We start from the raw sequence: 13,218 nt of genomic DNA, 5'->3' as shown, positions 1-13,218 counted from the left end.
GAATATGATGTATGAAGGATAATTACAGATTTCTAGGGACCCATTGTTTACTCTTTTATAAAAGGTTTAGCAAAATTTTTCTATAATTTCAATACATAGGGAGTATTCTATTATTTTCTTTCCATAGTTCAAAGCCCTTTACTGTTTATATGACATATAGTTTGGCAAAAGTGGTCCCATGGAGTCCCCAGTAGTATGGATAAAGCAGTAAGCACTTAACATTATTCCAAATAAATTTGTGAGCCATCAGGGTGAGAAATACCACCTAAGCCTGAGCAAGACGGCAAATATCAAAGAGAAAGGAATAATCTTATGATGCTATTTAAATATAAAATTGTTAATAAACACATATTAAATATAATAATTTTTTTAAAAACTGGCCAAACTGAGTAAGAAATACAACTGAACAGAGACTGTGTTAAGGGAAATTTTATAAAAGATAATTTAGATGTGAAAAATAAAAGGGACTCCATTCAAGCTAATGCTCAATTTAGTTTCTCCTTCATTATGTGTGATGAAATCACCCAAATTTGGGGACAAATTAACCAAAATTTAAAATACATGTAGTACATCAGGGATTAAAATTTGTATTATGTATTTATTTGAATGTATATGTGTGTGCCTGAATGTGGTTTTGTGTACCACATTCCTGCAGGAGCCAGACAGAAGAGGACAGTGGTTTCCCTGGGACTGGAGTTAGAGATGGTTGTGAGGGGCCATGTGGGTGCTGGGAACTGAACCCATGTCCTCTGCAAAAGCAGCCAGCACTCTTACCTGCCAATCCCTCTCTCCTGTCCCTGGTGCTTAGGTCTTTATCCCTAGTTTTTTAGATTAGACAGTGGTAAAAATTATACCAGTTATCATCTTAATGAAAGATGGGGAAAGGGTAAAAATATAAATAAAACTGGATCCTTGAGAATAAAATAATGTCAATTTTTTTCTCCAACTTAATTAAGATGAGATTATCCATAAAACTCATCTTTTTCTCTAGCTGTCATCATTGGATGCAACATGTTATATAATTGGTGATTCCATCACATTTGTAAAACTGTAATCGATATAACAACTTTCTACATGAAGTATTTTCAGTTTTAAGATATGAATCTTTTCTTTCTGAACCAGATGTAACAGAACCTAAAAACGTTAGCCAAAGAAAGCCAATCACGCTTTTAGGAAGGTTACAATCTCTCAGCTCCTGGTGTCTCTTCCCACTCCCTGCCCAGCCCACAAATAAGGCAGTCCCCAGCTAGGGAAGAGAAGGTGCCTCACTCCCTCCTAACTCTTTAAAGAAACTGAGCCATGAAAATGGAAATATCTGTGTAGCCTAAATCTTTCCTTAAGATAGGAGACAAAACTAAACAGGCATTTTTTTAACTTGTTTTAAGTTATTTAGTGAGGTTTAACATTAAAACATCATTTCTTCTCTGAAGCACTTCAGAAATTGGGAATTTTAATATTTTCTTACTCTACCTCTACATGAGCCTATAAAGTATTCATTAAAAAAAAAAAAGCAGCTGAGTGTGGCGGCTGTGTTGTAATTACAACAATCAGAGGCCACAGCAGAGGGGTCTGAGTTGAGGTCAGCCCAAGTACATAGTGAGAGTCTGTAACAAAAACAAAAAGGAATACACAGCTAAATCTACTTCTTACACAAAAGCTTTGTTTTTATCACACAACTCTGCTCTCATCTAAAATTTTAATAGATGTATTTATTCTGTCTTTCAACATTTAGTGACTATTTTATATGTGCTGTTCAATATTTTAATATATTTTAAAGCAACTGATAAACTACATATTCACTTTTTAAATTAAGTATATGCTATAAATTTGAGGTCAGCCTGGTACACATAGTAAGGTCCAGACCAGCCAGGAATACACAGACAGACTCTGTCTCAAAATATAAATAAATAAATAAATAAATAAATAAATAAATGTGTAAGGTACTATAGGTAGAGAGGTTGGTATATAAGTTTCAAAACGGAAACTTCTATAATCTGAACTTTTTGAATGACCTCTAGTGGAGATGGAGAGATGGGTCTAGAGGTCAAGAGTCCACATTGCTTTTCCAAGTACCAAGTTCAGTTTATATTTACTTTCAACATTTGCCCATGTTGAATGGCTTACCACCCTGTAACTCCACCAATAGGGGTACCCAATACTGATGGCCCTGTAGGCATCTGTACTCATGATCACATATCAATGAACAGATATGCACACATACTCAGAATTAAAGATTACATTAAATCTTTTATAAAATGACCATTACATATCTATCCATCAGTAAAGTCATAAATGTTGGGTATTCTAATCAATTATTCTCTGATTTTCAAACTTTTTGCCCACTGATCAGTCTTTTTTTTTTTTTTTCCAGGACAGGGTTCCTTTGTGTAGCCCTGGCTGTCCTGGAGCTCACTCTGTAAAGCAGGCTGGCCTCAAACTCAGAGCTCTGCCTGCCTTTGCCTTCCAAATGCTGGAATCAAAGGCATTCACCACCACCACCCTGGCTCCCACTGATCATTCTATCAAAGAAGTTGAATCCCAGTGTAAAACCCAGCAGGCTGTTCCTGAGATGAGTTTGTAATGCATTTATATGTACTCAGTGAAAGTCAATGTTTATTTTAGGAATCTGGGCATCCTATCAAATTACACGATTTTAACAAGTTAAAATACATAACATATAAATTTCATTTCTTTTCTGAAGATTACACCTTGGTTTAAGCAGCTATATGAAGAGGATAGTTGACTCTCGGTTTCCACTCACACCAGCTATGCCCCTGTATCCATCTAATTAGAACTGTGCTGTGACCTGTCCCCTGGCACCTGTGCCACAAATATGTTTTTCTCCCCATGGGTGCTCAGTGACCAGCTGTTGAATGGATGAGGAATGAATGGAGATTACCATTGTGACCATCTAGTGACCATCTACGGGACAATCTAGTCAACATAAACACATCACAGCTGGAAAGCGTGGCTTCTGTCTTTTTGAGTACTGGATGTGAAAGCCTTTGTCTTATTCATTGTGATACAAGTGAAATTTAAAAAAAAAATGCTCAGGCAAAAAAAAAAAAAATGGTTAACTTTGCTACTCAGGCCCCAAGTCTGAAATGACAGTAATGTTGTTTTGGAAGTCTTTTGTATATGTTTTGTTTTGGGGGGTTTTGTTGTTGTTGTTTTGTTTTGTTTTCTCCTTAACTTCGCCTTCTCTGAAAAAGAATGGAGGATTTCTCTACCTCATGGTGTCCTGGCTTTGAGAGTGTTGTTTCATCTATATTTAAAGACTAGCCCTACACTTGTTGTGTGTAATTGCTGCTTTGTGTAACATAAGAAAACTCTGTGATATGATGCCTGTGAATTAAGAAGAATGTTGGAACAAAAAACAAGATCTTTCCACAGCTACGTATTCACATTGATGCCTCCTGTAGATGGTCCTTCTAGGGATTTTTCTTTAATGCAACAAAAGTGCAGCATTTCTGCCTTCAGAAATCATTTCCTTCGGCTTTATACTGAGCATGTCAAAAATTCTGATTACATACGGGCTTAGTGTGTGCATCAGTGCTTTACATCAGAGTCTTACTAAACCTTTTTCTGATCATTCTGATATTGAACAGATCTAGATTGATTTCTTCAACACTTGTTTATAGCATTTATTTTGACATATCTAGGATTCAAAGCCAAATTAACAAGTGTAATCCATTTTCTGAGTGTTAGAGAAGAGCCCCCACTACCCCTAGACACATTCATCTGGGGCTTAAGACTAAAAATGTAGGTGAAGATGTTGTGATAAGTGGGTCGATCTATTTAATCACGGGCATAAAAACATTGGCCCTGGGACAGCCTTCTTCTCCCTGCCTGCTTCAGCTGCCAAGTCACACTTGTGTGGCACCAAGTGATTTGCATTTTTAGAGAAATTTCACGTCTGCAGTGGAGCTCCAGTGAAAACATGAATAAATTGCTGTATTCCCTCCTTCTGACTTCATGATGCTGAATCCAGCGGGACCTGAGTTAAAATACATTGAAATGAAGCCAACAAATCACATGATGCGACCCCAGGATTAGGTGTCTCCCAAGCTCAGTTGTCATGGCCAGCACTGCAGATTGATGGTTTTGGAAGAGGTGACTTGAGTAGCTGGCTTTTGTTGTTGCCACAAGTGCTTTATTAGCCTCTAAAACACCAGAAACTAAACAATCAACAAACAATTAAGAACTGAATAAGCTTGTTGGCAGCACTTTTTGCCACTAAGTCAAATAAATCAACCTGCATAAACCTGAGAGGCTCTGTTGCTACTCCCTTTCCTCTGGGGAATGGTATAAAGTGAATAATAGCTGTGTGCATAGGTTTGACTCTCCAACAAGCCTTTTATCACCTTTGTGAGACTTGAGCAAGTTATTCTCATCACTGGCCTTCCATGGTTCTTGTCTGTAAACAAACCCAGTAGGGACTGAGAGCTTTAAATAAAATGCTTACCACACTCCTAGGGCAAGATACATCCCAGGCCCGGAAGGCAGATTTCATTTTCACTTGTTTTCTCAAAGCATCCTGGGACTCCTTCCCTGAGCATGTTCTACCCCAACACCAAGCAAGTGGACATAAAGTAGAGTGAAGATATGTAAATAGTGACTCTCTGCTACATCTAAAAACGGGGTCTGGGCTTGCTGCTGCTGGTGTTTTGTTTTGTTTTGCGTTGTGTTGTTTTGTGTTGTGTTTTTGCGATAGGACCTTATGTCTCCCAGGCTAGAGGCTAGCCTTAAACTCTTGGTCAACAAGGATGATTTCAGCTTGTGCTCCTTTTGCCACCCCCTCCTTAGTGCTGAGATTGAAGCTGTGCCCCTCCATTCTGATACTATGGGGTGGAAATGAGACTCAGGGCTCCACTAATGCTAGCTTTGTCAACTGAGCTACGGCTCCAGGTTTGAAATTCTGCAGCTAAAAAGCTCCAGATAAAGTGAGGCCATCTGTTTGGAGGCCACACTTTAGGTGGCAGATAATACGCATTGCCTAGACAATGAGTTTTCTTTACAATTTAATTTGTCATGGGCATTCCTTTAAATAGACTCATTCTTATTTAAAAAAAAAAAAAAGCAAAGAGGATTCTATGAGGTTTTAACTCTGCTTTAGGTAGAGAAATTGTTTTAGTTTTCAAAGGAAAAGATGTTTCCAAGATCCCCTTTGCTGCTGCTGAGATCCATGTTTACTTGGCTTGTTATACTTGTACTAGAGCTTGTGTATGTATGGTAGCTTCTCTTTGAAAAATCTTGCTGCCCATTTTGTAATGTCCAGTTTTTACAAAACCTTCATTTTTTTATACACCTCTGTGTTATTCATTCAAGATGATATCTGGTTGGTAGGTATGTTTATGCATAAGTTGTGCTAATTGTTTCAGATGCACACTCATTTCCAACCTTATCAGGCTGTGTAAATCTAACGTATTTTAATCATTCAGAACTCAAATTAGTAGCTTTAGGGGGGGGGGAATCTCCTGAATAATTCTTTATTCTAAAATAGCCAACTTGTGAAAGATCATAACAGTGTGCTTATGTGTTTTCCAACCTCTGTTATTTTATAAACAGAAAAATGTAAATGTAGCTAGTAATATTTGATTTCATGCTATGTGTGTCAGACTTCACATAATTTGTCCAGGGAAAATTAATCTTTAGAAGTAAAAGTAAAACACTTCTTGCTTTGAATTCATTCACTCATTCTTGATCTTTTAGGAAATATAGGAAACACGGGAATTTTCATATCAATGTTTCAATTAGGAATAGACATTCTCACTTTCAGACCTGAGGAATGCTGATTTGCAAATCTTGTGGCCTTTTTTTTTTTTAACCAAAATAACTGAAATGTGTAAGCTAGAGTCTAAAAACAAAAATAGTAACAAACACCCACTTGATATTTCAGTAGATCCAGTTTTGTGTCTTCAAACTTGTGTTTTCTTCTCTCTCCCCTTTGCACTGTTTTTTCTCTGTTCTTGACTTTTACATGTGGTATGAAGCTCACAGTGTTGTATGTGTGTGTGTGTATATACTTACTTGTGTATGCAATGTATATCTATTTTATGTGTGTGTGCACCATCATGTATGAATGCCAGAAGTCAATGTTGGTTCCTTCCACTATTCCCCTATCATCCTCCTCCATTTCTTGAGACAGGGTCTCTCACTGAACCTAGAGCTCACCCATTCTGGAAGCCTGGCTGACCATGTAATGCCAGGGGTCCATCTGCTTCTGCCTCTCCACCACTAGGTTATGAAGACACAACTTTTTGTAGAGGTGCTGGGCATCGGAATTCAGGCCCTGGGGTTTGCATGGTGCTTTACCAACTGAGCCATTCCCTAGACCCTGTTGTTACTATTTAATACTGTTAACTCCTTTCATGATTTCTCCTACAGGGCATTTCTGCTAATCAGCAATTCACTGCCCAGACTGAGGTTCCCACCTGGCACCATGCTTCTTCTGCTGGAGAACCTTATTTTATTGTCTCTGGTGGAGCAGGCCTTTGCTGGGTTCAAATCACTTCAGCTGTTGTCTGTCTCAAAGTCTTTCTTTTGAAAGCTTTTTTTTTTTAAACTAGGGATAGAATTCTTAGACAAAGCTTTAAGAAAAACAACAAAAACAACAACTTTTTCTTTCTTCTTTCTTGTTTTGGTGACTTTTCTTTTTTTTTTTTTTTTTTTTTTTTTTTTTTTCTTTCTTTCCTTTTCGATACAGGGTTTCTCTGTGTAACAGCCCTGGTTGTCCTGGAACTCACTTTGTAGACCAGCCTGGTCTTGGACTGTCAGAGATCTGCCTGCCTCTGCCTCCTGAGTGCTGGGATTAAAGGTGTGTGCCACCATGCCTGGCTGGTGACCTTCTTAGGTCTGTGTATTTATGAAGTTCATTTATTTTGAAATGTTTTAAGTCATTACTTCATAAAATATTTTTAAAGTATCCCTCCATCTCCTTCCAGAATTCCAGCAGGGTGTGTCCAGTAGTTACTGTCTTACATTGTTTCTGTTGCTAATGTTCAACCACCATTTTAGAATACTAAAAGAAAGTCTTCACATATAAAGAATTCTCTGGTTTTATTTGCAGTCTTCTGAGTGATGGGGTGAAGTCTTGTGCTACTCCACTCCATCTTGCTTGGGGCATATGCATCATTCTTTTGTTCAGTGTATCCACTCTCAGATGCTACCCACCCATTTTAGTCACTGTAATACGTGGGCTCAGTATTCTCTGTGTGGTGGAGAGTTACTAGGGATCGTGGAATGAATCCCTCTGCAAAGACAGACAACCCCCTGGACAATTCTATTAGGCTGTTTGAACTTCTCCTGCAGCTTATAAAATAAGTTATTATTCTAACTTTTAGTGGTTTCTACTATTCTGTCTTTACATTAATTGTGTTTTCTTTTTTGTACATTCTGTATTCTTAAGCAATCTAAATTTTTAAGATTTAATTCCAGTAACCATTTTAATCCTAAAGACTATGTCAATTTGAGTAACTGTTTTTCTCTTCTTACACTTTTTATCTGTATGCCTTGTAAATTTTCCCTGGATACCAGACATTACAAACTTCAACCTTTGTGTGTGTGTGTGTGTGTGTGTGTGTGTGTGTGTGTGTGTGTGTGTGTGTGTGCTGTGTAGTTTCTTTTCCATAAATATTTGGTCTGATATTCGTTAAAGTTACCTGGAAGCTTTGTTTTAAAGATCTTACTTTTGTGATGTTATATAGGGTCAGAGTGAGGTCAGTGTTGGTGTAACTATTATCCACAATGAGGCAAGACCTACCATCCTGGAAAACTTGAAGTTTCCTGATATGGCTGTCTAAAGCAGATAGTAGTCCCAGGTTTCTGTGGACACCTGTACTCTATTCTGTGTCCACATGGTGTTCTCTTTCTCTAGCTCCAGATGAAAGGCCCTGATTTGTACTTGCATAAATACTTGAGGTTTAATTTACCTCTACAGATCTCCAGCTTCTCATCTTTGTCTCTTTCCTCTCTGCTACACTTGTCTTAGTCTGTTTGGGCTGCTGTGTTGCAGATTGCCTTAGTCTTGTTGTCATATAATATAACAGTATAATAAATTTCCTCTTACAATTTGAAAATTAGGAAGTCTGAAGTCAGAGTGCTAGCACAGTCAGTTTCTGCTGAGCATCCTTCACTAGTCTGCAAAGGGACCGGCTATAACTTCACATCTCTCTCCTGCCTTTAGTCAAAGGTACACTAATCTATCCTTGAGGTTTCCCCTTCATGGTCTAATTATCTCCTAAAGGCCCAGCCACTAAGACCTTCATCTTGAGTAGGCTTTGTCTTAGATACCCTAGGGGACACAGACTTCCAACCCACTGCAGCACTGGTTATAAGCTCTGGTTAGCTGGGGATCTTTAGACTCTCAAGACCACTTAAGTCTTCAAATCAGGAGCTGTGATGGGCTCCTGGATTCCCTCCCCTTTGCTTTAATCCTGAAAACTTAATCAAAGAAAGAATTGAAGACCACTGAGTCTCGTGCTACTGGCTCTCCACCTTTCAGTGGCCACTGACTTTGTTCTTGATACCAATGTTTAATAATCATAGGTTCTATATCTTATTCAGAAATGGGATTTGTTTTGTTTTTTAAGAAAGGATAATAGGACCATTTTATATGGTATCTCTCCTTAATTTCAACTTGAACACATAATAAGTTTTATTTTTTTTTTAACAAAACCATTTGAAGCATTTTGATAAGGTCAACAGAAAGCATGGTCTTTTAACATTAGGTGATCAACTTTTTGACAATGGCAGGGCCAGCACAGCTAATGGCATAATAGCCTGCAGGTCCAGCTAAATATGATAGACGAATGTAATCAACCTCTGCAATGACTATTCAAAAGTAATCCCTTTAGCTTTGAACTGCAGCGTATATTTCAGCCAGGCAAAACCCACATGAAGAAATTCTCTGCAGAGCACACTGATACAATACAACCCTCACACTCTGCTCTCTGGGTTTGGCGCTTATAGTGCGTTTTAAATTTAAGGTAATGACTACTGTATATTCATGTGAGCATGCAACAATACTTTTGATTTGTTGTGGAAAGGTTGAATCCATTACCAGGGGTCTAGTCTATAAACCCTGGCACAACCTTTACATATGAGTTATGATTTACCCTTTTCCAAGATACAGCTACTAAAAATGTTTTGCATGACAAAATTTTAAAAATTCATTCACCTATCTAGTCACCAAACTGCCAGAGAGTGTGTTACATTTCAATCCAAACTTATCTACATGATCTCATTTATACTCAACACTACATTTTATGAAGATAATACACCACTGCTTTCAAACAAAGGGATTTTACTGCAAGATGACTGTGATTCGACATTGTCAGGCTTGTTCCTTCACAGGATAGACCAGGTATAAATCACATCTCCCCACTGCCCACTTGAGAGAATCTACCATTTGGGATGTCTTCACTGTTAGCAAAATAGAATGCTCATTTCTGTGGACATGGAAAATGATACGAACAAATGTCACCCTTGAGCTTTCCACAGTCTCATGTTGACTATTGGTTCAGTCTCCTAGCTCCGAGGCCCTACAGGTCAAACATTCCAAATCATACCCTCGTCAGACCCATAGCCCAAAACCCAGACTAGGCCAGAAAACGAGTGCCCCAGCAATGATAGAGTCCTCAGCCCTGAGGAACTCACTTTGCTTCAAGTGAACAGAGGCTCAGAACACTTGGAGAGGAAGTGGGAGTGTTCCCATATGTGTATTAGCCCATTGCCAAGACTTCCTAGCTGACAACATGGAATGTCTCTGTGTTCCACTAGTAGTTGTAGCCAAGTAGAGTAGATTATTAGTAACATATATAGCTATTCTTCTCAGAGAATCTTCATGGACAATATCCCAGTGTAAACATCATTTTCCTTCAGCATCTGGGAAGTGGATACCAAATGACTGAAACCAAACTTGACAACTCCAAGCAAAACTTCTTCAGTCTATCTCACTGCTTCATTGGCCACACTAAAAGGAATATCCAAACTAAGACACCAGAGAGAGCAATTGAGCGGGAGACGCGGCTCATGCTTGCCTAAAGTACACAAAACCCTGGCTTCAATCAGCACATAAACCCATCCATTGTGGTGGTACATGCCTGTAATCCCAGCACTTGGAAAGTCAAGACAGGAAATCAGAAATTTAAGGCCATCCTTGGCTACAAAGCAAGTCTGAGAATATTCCTGTTAGGACTGAAGAAATGAATGCTTTGGGAGTGATAGGGCCAGGAGTCCCCACTCCTATTTTCTTGAAACCCTGTTAAGGATACTAGAATATTTCCATACATTCAATGGAAACATTCAACTGAAAAACCATAAGGGGAATCTTATCTAAAAGAAGGCATCCAGGCATGGTGGCACATACCTTCAGTTACAGCCTTAGGAGACAGAGGCAGGCAGATCTCTGAGTTCAAAGCCAGCCTAGAATACATAAGAGAGTTCAAGAACAGCTAGGGGTAAACAATGAGACCCTGTCTCAAAGAGCATAGCAGGGCATATCATCAGAAAGGCTATGCTCCTGCTATAGAAACTCCCAAAGTACAGTCAATACCTTACGAATATGGACATTCATTTTTCTCTCAGTAAACATTCTATATAACAATTCCTTACATATGACAAAGCACTTGGAGGTAGTGATTTTCTATCTTACTGCTCTATGTCCCCCAACCTCAGGGCAGGGTTTCTCAGATTTATACTATTGAAAGGATTGTCTCTAGGGAAAGAGTTAGGTTTGTCATATGTGTCATATCAGGTCCTCATCATGCTAAATCAAGTATCACTTCCTCTTATCAGTTATAACAAGGAAAATATCTCCTTGAAATTTCGAAATGTCCTATAGGGAGACAAAGTCACCCCTCCTGCAGCTGAGAACTATTCCATCAAAGTCTTGTCAGTCCTTGCAAGATAGAGTCTGAATGATAGAGTAACTGCTTCACATTCCAGACTAGGAAAAGGTGGGCTGGGTGAGGTGGGGCACATCTTCAATCCCAGCACTTGAGAGGCAGAAAAGTGGATTGCTATGAGTTCAAGGCAAGTTCTAGGACAGCCAAAGCTACATGTGGTGATATCTTTCTTGCACAAATAAAGCCTGTCTTGGGGTCAGAGAATAGAGCTTGCCACTAGCTAACCACAGAGATCTGGAGGTCTGTACAGACAGGCAGGAAATGACATAGCTGGGCAGTAACAGTATACAAGCAGGGACTAACATGAAATTGCTCTCTTCTCTGTGGAGATGTAGCAGGAGGTAAGGTGTGCTGTGGCTTGCTCCTTCTCTCTACTCTCTCAGCATTTCCCTCTGTATCTGACTCTGGCCTTTTATTGCCTAGACCAATTAAGAACTCTATTTTACAGCTACATCATTTAAATACATACATACATACATACATACATACATACATACATACATGAAAGGGAGAAATGTAAAGAGAAGTAAACGTAAAATGTCTAACACTAGACCTGTGTGCAGCACATACAACTGTTAAATATTGGATACAAAGGTAGAAAAGATCTACTAGAAATGACAGCATTGTGATGTGAGTGTGAAGTTTGCACACTTGCTCCCAGGGCACAGTTGTGCTGTTTAGGAAGGTTATGGAGTCTTTAGGAGGAGAAGCCTTGCCAGGGAAATGAGTGACTAAGGGCAGGCCTTAAGGTTTTATAGCCAAGTCCTACTTCATGTCTACTCTGCTTACTGACTACAGTTACCTTCCCTCCCTGCCTTCACCCACTGTGGCAAGCTGTATCTTTTCTTAAATTGTCAGTCAAAATAAATCCAAAAGTTGCTGCTAAACCTGTGTTGAATCATGCACAAAAACAGCCTGCCAAGTGAGAAGCAGAAGGGATTTCAGGAGCCATGTTTTGTGTGCATAAGAAATGAGATGTAGGGATGGCTGTTGATGCAGGAAATTGAGACTGGACAGGGCTTGCATTGGCTGATAATGGTCAGTTCTCTATATATGACAGAGGAAAGTGATGGCTGAATAAAGAGTAAAGGATGAGAGCTAAGAGAGCAGGGGCCAAAGTGGAATAATTCACAAGCAGAGTGAGAACAAACCTTCCACTTATAGCTAGACAACACTGAGTATGAGTGGTTTGTTGCATAATCTGACAAGAAGGGTGTTAGAGAGGAAGAAAAAAGACAAATGAGCTAAAAGAATGGCAGCCCATGTAGATACATATCCATCACCATAGCAGCAGCAAAAGGGGACAAAAAGGGCTCCTGGACTCTCAAAATAAACTTGCAAAGGGGACTCCAGAAAGCAGGGTGATAGAGTGTGGTACTAATAGCACATCAAGTTATGAATTTCTCATATTCGAAAATAGAATACAGGAACCTAGGCCACCTGCAAACTGTTGCAGGCAAGGGTGGATTTGAGTAGAAAGCAAAAGAGAAAATGTGAAAGTTAGGTAGCAAATCGACAGAGACAAACAGACTGACAGACAGGCAGACTTGCCACATTTGACTTCATTATTTGGTAATTCATACTTTAGCTAAAGTAACATTGCTTCTGAGTATCATTTTAACAAGCCATTTTACTAGCAACAGTGCCTACCCTTACAGTATTTACTTGAGTACTAACTTACAGTACTCTATAAGTTAAATTTTCAGGCAGGACTTGGATAGACACCAGTTGGGTAACTTAAGTCATTCTCAGATGACAAAAGGGGTAATTTGAAGGGTCAAAGGCAGGCTTGCTCACACACTGGAGCCTTGGAGTCAGCAGGGAAGCTACAGGCCTCTTCTGAGCTAGCTTAGGAAGTCATGCCAGTGGTCACTTCTGGGCTAGCCTAGGAAGTCATGCAAGTGGTCACTTCTGGGCTAGCCTAGGAAGTCATGCAAGTTGTTACTTCTGGGCTAGCCTAGGAAGTCATGCAAATGGTAGCTTCTGGGATAGCACCCAGACATGCACATGATCACTTCTAATGTGACTGTTGATTTTTGATGCCTGAAGGATAGTTCAAGAGAAGAGAAAGAAGATTGTGCTTCTTGGTGGGGGATTGAAAAGGTCACACTGTAGGAATGTGGAATGAGAGGTATGATTGTGCCATCTTTGGACCATCCAATCTACCCTAGTGATAGAAGCACCTTTATTACTTAAGTGCTAAACAGTACAGTCCCTGAAAAGAGATTTTCATTGATGAACCAGTCTGATTCCATCTTGAGATTAGAAGCCATCTTATTACAAGGCCAAAATAAGTTCCTTCCTGTTTTCT

General features: G+C 39.3%; 1 protein-coding gene across 1 annotated transcript in view; it reads left to right on the top strand.

Moving 5' to 3' along the window:
- Ttc29 (tetratricopeptide repeat domain 29) overlaps window positions 1-13,218 on the top strand; it is a 187,262-nt gene that overhangs the window by 172,767 nt on the left and 1,277 nt on the right. The gene's annotated exons all lie outside the window — the stretch shown is intronic.

This window comes from Phodopus roborovskii, unplaced genomic scaffold (assembly GCF_943737965.1).
Source record: "Phodopus roborovskii unplaced genomic scaffold, PHOROB, whole genome shotgun sequence".
NCBI lineage: Eukaryota > Metazoa > Chordata > Mammalia > Rodentia > Cricetidae > Phodopus > Phodopus roborovskii.
Note: the sequence above shows the minus strand (reverse complement) of the source record. Positions and strands in the feature narration are given on the sequence as shown.